The sequence below is a fragment of the Cynocephalus volans genome, chromosome 3 (assembly GCF_027409185.1).
Source record: "Cynocephalus volans isolate mCynVol1 chromosome 3, mCynVol1.pri, whole genome shotgun sequence".
NCBI classification, from domain to species: Eukaryota; Metazoa; Chordata; class Mammalia; order Dermoptera; family Cynocephalidae; genus Cynocephalus; species Cynocephalus volans.
The window spans coordinates 155310305-155320571 of NC_084462.1; positions in this window are offsets into that span (position 1 = coordinate 155310305).

Sequence of the window (10267 nt, forward strand, 5' to 3'; positions counted from 1 at the left end):
CGTTCATTCGGCTCACCCGGCGGCTAGAGCGCCCCCTTCTGTATCTGGGAGGCTTCCCCTTTGACAAGACAGCCGAGAATGGAACTATTTTAGGACAAGTATTTTAGATTCTGAATATAGTGGGTGTTTCATGAATTCTCCCAGAGAACCCAGCAGGCGTCCGATTGCAGTTAGAATAAAATCGAAGGGTTTCCACAGCATACGTGATCGACCCCTTGCCAAAGAACCTAAAGCCTTAGGGTCTTTGCAATTGCTTCTCCCTGGCCTAGAACTTTCCATGGTTTGCTCTTTCTCATCATTAGATGAAATGTCACCCGTTCATTCTACCTACAAGAAGATGCTGTCCTGTCCCATCATTAGCTATTGCACTACACTTTTATGTCCTTCGTAATATTTATCAGTGTTTGCAATTGTCCTTTTCTTACTTAATGTTTGTTTTCTCCCGTAAGAATAAACTTCACTAGGGCCAGCCCGTGGCTCACTTGGGAGAGTGTGGCGCTGATAACACCAAGGCCACAGGTTCGGATCCCTATATAGGGATGGCTGGTTAGCTCATTTGGGAGAGCGTGGTGCTGACAACACCAAGTCAAGGGTTAGATCCCCTTACTCGTCATCTTAAAAAAAAAAAAAAAAAAAAGAATAAACTTCATTAGAGCAGGGACCCTGCTTTACTCATTGCTGTATTCCCAGTACCTAGAAGAACACTGCTAGTGCATGGTAAGTGCTTAATAAATGTTTTTAAATGTTGAGTGAATGAAATGCTTATCAACTGATTGATTACAGTGCCCAAAGGGGGGTGGGAAATGGTTCAAGAAAATGAGCGGTGTGAACTCACAGAGCCCTAAATTTGAATCTAGATATACCTTCCCCTTTCCTTCAATCCTGATTGAGTGTCAACTATATGTGCCAAACACTCAGCAAGGTCCATGTGTCACCTGTCTTCACGGAGCTTGCAGTCTAGCTGGGAAAGTCAACCAGTTGACAATTACAGTTGTCCATATGAACTGATATGACAAAGGTATGTACAGCAGCGTTTCTCAACTTCGGCACTTTTGAGTTTCGGGTCCTAACTGATAATTTTTTGTGGGGTAGGCTTTCCTATGCCTTGCAGGATGTTGAGCTGTATCCCAAGTCTCTATCCAGTAGATACCAGTAGCACTCTCCCTGACCCAGGTAAGTCAACCAAAACTGTTTCCAGCTGTCACCAGATGTCCTTTGGGGGAGGGAGGGCCAAAATCCTGGCCTCTTCCTACATCCCAGCATTGAGAACTAATGCCCCAGAACCACAGAGAGGGGCAACCAACTCAGGATGAGAAAAAGGGGAATCCAGAAAGACTTTGTGGAAGAGGAAATAACTGAGTAATTCTTAGACATGTTGAGTTTAACTTACTCCCAAGCATGATTTCACAAGTATGTCTTTGTTACTTTGAAAACCAGACAAATAAACATGTCAGAATGCAATTTTTGTAAAATTAATAAGGCAACCAAAATATTAAGGTAAGCAACTTCACCTCTCTAGGGTAATCCAAGTTTACATCTCTTGCCACCTTTCACTCTCAAAAATGTCCTGGTTTGGTGTTTGGTGGCTGTAGTGTATTGAATGTCCCTCCCAAACTCATTGAAGCTTGAATTGTGTTCCTCAAGTTTTATGTATTAGAAACTTGGCCCCCACTGGGACTGTTAAGAGGGTGGGAAGTCCTATCATGGCAATTGAAAGGTGGGGCCTTGAAGAGGTGATTGGATTGTAGGACCGTGCAGTAGTGAATGGATTAAAAATGGTGGTCAGGAGGGCCGGCCTGTGGCTCACTTGGGAGAGTATGATGCTGACAACACCAAGTCAAGGGTTAAGATCCCCTTACCGGTCATCTTTAAAAAAAAATAAAAATAAAAATAAAAATGGTGGTCATGGGTGTGGTTTGTAGGGCTTTGAAAAGAGAGTGAATGAGGAGATTAGTCTCTGCTCTCTCTGTTCTGCCATTTTCACAATGCGATACCCTGCTGTCATTGAAGTCACCACCAAAGAAAGACTTTACCAGATGAGTTCCCTGGACTTTGGACTCCCAGCCTCTGAAACTGTAAGCAGTAAATCTCGTTTTCTTTATAAAATACACCAGTTCCGTGTATTTTGTTATAAGCAAGAGAAACAGACTAATACAACGGCATTACTGTCCCAGGGCCCTTCGACACTGTACTTTAAACACTTAAGAAGTATCCCTCCAATGAATAAATGGGATTATATCAAACTAAAAAGCTTCTGCACAGCAAAGGAAACAATCAGCAGAGTGAAACGACAAACTACAGAATAGGAGAAAATATTTGCAAACTGTACATCTGACAGGGGATTATATCCAGAATGTACAAGGAACTCAAACAACTATACAGTAAAAAAACAAATAACAATTAAAAAATGGGCAAAGGAGCTGAATGGACATTTTTCAAAGGAAGACATACAAATGGGTACTTAAAAAAAATGCTCAATATCACTAATTACCAGGGAAATGCAAGTTAAAACCACATTGAGATATCCTCTCACCTGAGTGAGACTGGCTATAATCCAGAAGACAGAGAATAACAAATGCTGGCAAGGATGTGGAGAGAGGGCATCACTCCTACACTGTTGATGGGAATGTAAATTAGTACAACCGCTATAGAAAATGTTATGAAGTTTTCTCAGACAACTACAGATAGATGTACCATATGATCTAGCAATCCCACTCCTAGCTATATACCCAAAGGGGTGGCAATCATCATGTTGAAGGGATACCTGCACTCCCATGTTCATCGCAGCTCTTTTTACAATAGCCAAGATATGGAATCAGCCTAAATGTCCATTGATGGATGACTGGATAAGGAAAATGTGGTTCATATACACTGTTTAATACTACTCTGCCATAAAAAAGAATGAATTTCTGCCATTCGCAGCAACACATATGAGCTTGGAGAAAATTATGTTAAGTGAAATAAGCCCGGCACAGAGGAAAAAAATACTGCATGTCATCAGTCACAATTGGGAGCTAAGAGAGAAAGAAGGAAGGAAAGGCCACAGAGGTATGTTGGACTTGCAGAGAGAAAGCATACCTTGGGCTGCAAGGAGGTGAGGTAGTGGGGTGGGAAGGTCGAGGATTAATTAGGTGTGGGACATGGGGAATAACTGCAATTTGTGGTAATGGGCATGCTGATGGTATTGATCTGATCATCATCATATCTTGGGCCCAGGTGGTGAGGGTCAGCTTGGTACCCCATGAATATGCATAATCAATAATTTTTAAAAAAGTATTGCTCCAATACCAAACTTGATATAAAATAAGATCTCAACTAGGAAAATAAATATAAATGTAAATATCTGTATTAAAAAAACTGTAACGAAATGTAATAAAATGTCATATGTCATATCATATCATTCATTAATATTTCAGTTTATATTTCTAAATTGTCTTTTGAAAGAATTTCCAGCTGTAATCTTGAGGTGAGGACAATGGGAAACCTAATGAAACACTTAAATTTTTTTTTTATTTTTTATTTTGTCGATATACATTGTGGTTGATTATTGCTCCCCATCACCAAAACCTCCCTCCTTCCTCCCTCCCCCCTCCCCCCAACAATGTCCTTTCTGTTTGCTTGTCGTATCAACTTCAAGTAATTGTGGTTGTTATATCTTCTCCCCCCCCCGTTTTTTTTTTTTTTTGTGTGTGTGTGTGTGTGTGTGTTTGTGTGTGAATTTAAACACTTAAAATTTTTTAAATAATTTCTTTTGCTTTTTTTGGTGCTGGCCAGTATGGGGATATGAACCTGACCCTGATGTTATTCGGCTGTGATCTAACCAACTGAGCTAACCAGCCCGCCCCTAATTTCTTAATATAACATATCCTGTGTTCAAATTTCTAATGTCTCATAACTGTGATCAGTGGTTTGTTTTGTTTTGTTTTTTGCTGTTTTTTTTTTTTTTTTTAAATTCGGGATCCAACTAAGGTCTATGCATTGTGGTTGATCAATATGTTTTTAGAGACTCTTAACCTGTAGGTTCCTCTTCTACCCCTTTAGACCAAGCACTATTATCTCTTTCATGTCCTTTTGCAAAAACCTCCTAAATGGTTTCTTCACTTGAATTCCCTGTTGCTCTAATCCAGTTCCTACATAGCTGCCGGAGGAATCTGCAAAAATGTAAACCAGATTATGTAAATACTTAAAACCCTTCAGAGATACAAAAGGCACTTGGTGCCCTGGCCCCGCCTACCACTCCAGCATCCTTAGGGGCCAGGAAACAAACCTTGGTCCACTCTACTCTTCTGTTAATATCTACTCCTCCTTCCATCTCCAGAGTAATGCCCTTTCTCCAGAAAGTCCTTTCCTGACCACCCTTTCTCTATCATTCCCTCTGATAGCACCTCATTTTTTCCCCTTACAGCATTCATCGCAGCTTGTTGTTATGTTTTCATTTTGTGTGTTTACTTCATTAATACCTCCCTCTCCACTCCATGAGGGTAGGGACCATGTCTTTTGTGTTCACACTACTGTGTCCCATTGGCCAGAAGTACTTCATAAGGGTACAATAAGTATTTGCTGAATAAAGTTTAACAAGACAATCCCTAACTTCAGAAAACACACAAGCACAGTCTCTGCTTACACCGTTCTCTGTTAGGACTGACCTTCTCCTTATCCAGCTAATAGATGCCTGTGCTGCTTCCTCACTCTTATCCATAGATAAAAGGAAAGACAAATTGGTTTAAAAAAAAAAGAAAGAAAGAAAGAAAAAGAAAAAAAGGAAAGGAATTTGATGATAACTATCAAATTTTAAATGATGCAGTAGTTCCACTTCCAGGACTTTTCTTATAGGTACACAGTATTTGCTCAAGTGCACAAAGGACAAAGGGTTAATCACAAAGATGTTTCTGCAGCATAGTAGACAATAGCAAAACCCTAGAAACCAACCAGAATGCTTATCAAAGGAGGAATGGTCAAACAAAATATGACAAAGTCACTTTGTAGAAAACATTTTGCAGACATTAACAAGAATGAGAGAGATGGCATCACTAACAGTGAACATGGTGAAGGGCATGGACTTCAGAGTGAACCTGCATGGGCTCAAATCCCCACTCTAAAGCAAACAAACAAACAAACAAAAAATCCCCACTCTACCACTTAATGTCTGTGTGATCTTGTTAACCTGCCTTTTGCAAGTGGCCTCAGTTTCCTTATCTGTGAAATGGGAGTAATAATCATTCCTACATTAGAGGGTTGCTGTGGGGAATTGAAAGGACGAGTGGACAGCAGTTGAGATCCACCGGAGAGAGCTCGTTTATTAGGCAGCACACACACATATATATAGGGCTTTTAGGGACGGCTGATTGGCTTAAAATACAATCCCTACTTAGCATACCGCATGGGGCTTGGGGTGAGCTGATTGGTGTGCGATTCGCACCGGTGGGAAGGAGAGTATGGAAGAGAAGGGCAAACAGCGCCATGATGGGGTGTGACCGAGAAGGACTTATGTGATCAGGGTGTGATCCCTTGGGGCATTTGGGTTCTTACAGGAATAAATAAATTAATATCTATGAAGTATTTCAACATTTCCTGGTAAGAAGAGCTAATAGTTACAATATGCATTAAACATGGACAAAATGCCCATGCTACATTGTTTTGTTTGTTTTTAATTAACTAGTTTTTTTTTTTTTTTTTAAAGATGACCGGTAAGGGGATCTTAACTTTTGACTTGGTGCTGTCAGCACCACACTCTCCCAAGTGAGCCATGGGTCAGCCCCTAATTAACTAGTTTTTTTTTTTAATTGAAACATTTGAAAGCATGTGGTAAAAAACCTTCACACAGGATGATAGTGTATATAATGAAAAATAAGTCTGTCTTCTATCCCAGAGGCAAGTACTGTTCACAACTACTTAGGAATCTTTCCAGAAATGTTTTATGTATATGCAAACTTATGTGTTACAATATTTCACACACACACATGCACACACACACACACTCTCCTTTCCCTTTTAAACACTCTGATTTGCAGCTTGCTTTTTACACTTTATAGTATATCTTGGAGGTTGTTCCATATCAGCATATAAAGACCTAAGTCATTTTTTCCCACCGTATGGTATTCCACTGTATAGAGGAACTATGTATCCAGTTTCCTATTGATGGACATTTTAGTGGGTTACAGTCTCTTGCTGTTATATAGAATGCTGCAATTAATATCCTTGGATATGTCCAAAGAATGGCTAAGTTTGAAAGAAGGCATCCCTGGTCTCCTCTGTGGGAAAGAGGGGGGTGCCACAGGCCTCAATCCCACCCCTCCTCCTTCTTCCTTCTTCCATCCCATTCCTTCCCCTTTCCCCTCTTCCCCTCCCTCCCAACTGCTCTGCAAGAACATCATAGAATGTAAAAAAAAATATTGATTAAAAAAATAAAAATAAAAGAAGGCATGCTTAATATTTTGCTTTTAAAAAAGCATGATTGTGTGTGGATGCATGTGCACCAACTGAAAATGATTGGAATCTGTAGAAATTAAAAATGCAAGGACTGGAGAGGGCAAAGGACAGTTTGAACAAAAGAGCCTGTATGTTTAGGTGTTTTGTTTTTAAATGTTACCTACACAATAACACCTTCCCAGAGGTTGTCCCCTAATACAGAAGCAATCAGTTCATCTTCTGGGTTTCCAGCTCTTGGTTCACACCCCAGTTACAGACCAAGCCGTACCTACCTGTTCTCCCCTGCTGGAAGGTGTTCATTAAACACTTTTTGAATGAATGAAGCTATTCTTCTGACCCCAGTTTGCCTGTGTATAAAATTAGTATGATAGAGTGACCCATAGCTCATGGCCATCCTGAGAAATTACTGCACAATGTGAATGCTCTTGAAAAAGATGAAACAGTGTATAAAAATACTCAAAAATAGCTGCTTAATCTGTTTGTTCTGTGGGCTGACCAGGTCCAAATGCCTGCGGTGTAGCTGGTTTAAAGGCCGATGGCAGCTTCCTCATGTGAGACCAACCTGTTAAATTTGTTTCTCAAGAAAAGGAGGGCAGAGCAGGAGGAATCAAGTTGTCAGCTGAGAGTTCTGTGACAACTTGTGGTTGTCACAAATGGGGGATGCTACTGGCACCCAGTGGGCACTGTGAAGCATCCTACAATAATGCACAGGACAGCTCCCCACAACAAAGGATTACTTGGTCCAAACTGTCAATAGTGCCAAGGTTGAGAAACCCTGCTGCGGGGGAAGTGAGAAGTATTAGACTTGGGATGTATTTTGAAACTAGAACCAACAAGATTTGGGTTTGGATGTGGAGAATGAGAGAAAGGGGAGTCAAGAGTGATTCTGAGGCTCTTGGCCTGAACAACTGAATGAACAGTGGTAGCATGGACTGAGATGGGAAACTCTAGGGGAAGAACAGATTCTGAGTGGGGGACAGGTGGTAAGTCAAGAATTTGTTTATGGGGGCTGATCAAGGGTCTGGATGCTGTACCAGCCAGCTGCCAAAAAAAAAAAAAAAAAGAGGATTTGTTTGTGGACAGGTCAAATTTGAGATGGCTATTGGACACCCAGTGATGCTGTTACATAGGCAACTGTCTATCTGAGTCCAGAGGTCAGGGAGGATATCTGATCTGGAGCTGTAAATGTGGGAATCAGCAGGAGAAAGGTGGGGTTTTAAATCAGTAGATTGCAAGAGATCACCTAAGGAGTGAATAGAGAAGAAAAGAGGTCAGAGGACCGAGCCCTGCGGGAGTCCAACATTGAGTGATAGGAAGAAAAACCAGCAAAGGAGATGGAACAGGGGTAGCCGGGGAGGTAGGAGGAGAACCAGGCCAGCGCGTTGTCTGGAAAGCAAGTGCTTCAAGAAGCAAGGCCAGATCAACTGCGTCTAATACTGAAAGGTTGTGGTTGAGGACTGAGAATTGCCCACTGGAATTGCATCTTGGAGCTTGCAAATGACCCTGACAAGAGCAGGTTCCACGGAGAGGGGTCAGGAGAGATAGGAAGAGAGAGGGAGGTGAGAAAGTGGAAATGGGGATTATGGACAATTCTTTCAAAGTTGTGCCATAAAAGGGGAGAGATAATGCGTCAGCAGTTAGAGGAAGATATGGGGTCAAGTATGGAAAGCTATTACAACACATTTGTAGTCTGAAGGGAAGATTTAGGAGAGAGAGGAAAATCATTGAAGTTAACCTCTATTAAATACTTACAAAGTCAGGGGCCAGCCCGTGGCTCACTTGGGAGAGTGCGGTGCTGATAACACCAAGGCCAAGGGTTTGGATCCCTATATAGGATGGCCAGTTAGCCCACTTGGGAGAGCGTGGTGCTGACAACACCAAGTCAAGGGTTAGGATCCCCTTACCGGTCATCTAAAAAAAAAAAACAAAAACGTACAAAGTCCCAGGAGCTGTGTTAGATGTTTTATATGGGTTATTTCCTTTAACCTACACACCAAACCAATGAGTGGATAATGTTGTTAACCCCATTTCACAGAAGACAAACCAAGATATGCAAAGGATGGTTACATGGCCACAGTCATGGCTAGTCAATAAATAGGGGAACTTGAATGTAACCAGGACATCTGGCTCCAGAGCCCGTGTTCTCACTTTCTCCTCTACCCAAATTCACTTCTTATTGCAAATTGTTACCACTGGCTAAAATTTATACCCAGTTTCATTTGTTCCCCCCTTGGTAGGAAAACAAAATTATTGGCCCTTGGAGACTCAGCTGAAGCTAACCCCTGGAATTTGTATCTGACTGCTCCCATCCCTGCCTCCTCTGCTTCCGGAGCAAAGCTCTATCACAGCCTTTATCTTCCTGCCCAACCCACCACCAATGGTATTGCGTCTGTTTACTTGTCAGTCTCCTGCAGTGGCCGTGGGGCTCCTGCAGTCTCAAGGGCTGGGGCTGCTTCTAATTCATCCTTCCATACCTGGCTGGCAGGACAGGCCTTCAAACAAGAAATATTTGTCAGGGAGTTGAATAGATGGATGATTGAATGAATGCAAAGAGCACACTAGGAATGCAGGAAGGCTTAAGACCACTGAATGTGGCATCTACATTTACAAGCTGGATACATACAAAAGTGCTCTCAGAATTCAAAGTGCAGTCAAGGGTTAGGATCCCTGTACCTGCCAGCCACGAATTAAAAAAAAAAAAAAAAAAAAATTCCAAGTAGAAAGGAATCCCTGGGGAGTAGGGGTTTAAGGATGAGGGGCATGCTTGTTAAAAAGTGAGATTCCTGAGCTTGACCCCTAGAAATTCTATTCAGTATGTCTCCAGTGAAGTCCAAGAGTTAGTACAAGAGGATTTTTTCCCTTTCCGAAGAATTCCATGAAGTACTTCATGGTACCACTGGAAGATCTGGGAATCAGGAGACTTGGATTCCAGTCCATATTCCACCACTTACCATCTGGATAGGAATGCCAGATAAAATATTGCATGCAATATGTAGGACATGCTATACTAAAAAAGAAATTCATTATTTATATGAAATTCAAATTTAACAGGGCATCCTGTATGTTTATTTGCTCAATCTGGCAACCTTCCAGCTGGGAGACCTTGGCCAAGCTATCTATAAAATGGAGAATTTGAGCTTTTCTTATTGTCCTGAGGGTTAAGTGAGATCATCATATAAAGTGCTTAATGCAGTAAATAGCACATGGTAAGTGCCCAATAAATGAGTTATTAGAGTTCATGACATTCATTTTAATTTTGGTCTCTCCTAGAGCATTAAAACAGAATCCATCAAATAAGATTTACATACAGCTTCTCAACAATGCATCTTATGGTCGGTTAATCTGAGTCTGGCCTGTTTGGCAGCTGGCTGGGAAGGTGAGTATGGAGACCTCCAGTCAGTCTTGGGCCCCAAAGAGAGGGTTAAAGGGGAACATCTAAATTCTCATTCAGATCTTGGAGTTTCTCTAGGTCAGCAAACCAGTTAAAAGAAAAAAAAAAAAAAAAAAAAAAAGGTGTGCTTCTTCCAGAAACCAGTAGGGGGAGCGTGTGCTTTTAGGGATAAACCTAAAATTCTACCAGATCCAGTTAAACAGCCCTGGCTGCAGGTTTTCCACTTTTGGGGAACAGCACTGGAGAACCCAATAAAGCCCTGGGGAGGGCACTGGTCAAGGGGAGGGTCAGGGCAGACTCCCACAATGCCAAATAAGTCAGCCTGTACAAGACCAGACTCTACAGGCCATTGATGGAAGGATGTTGTGGAAAGTAAGAAAACAATGCAGATTTGGGCATACACTGTGTGGAAGGAAAAAAGAGACTTCCAAAAAGCCAAAATCAAGT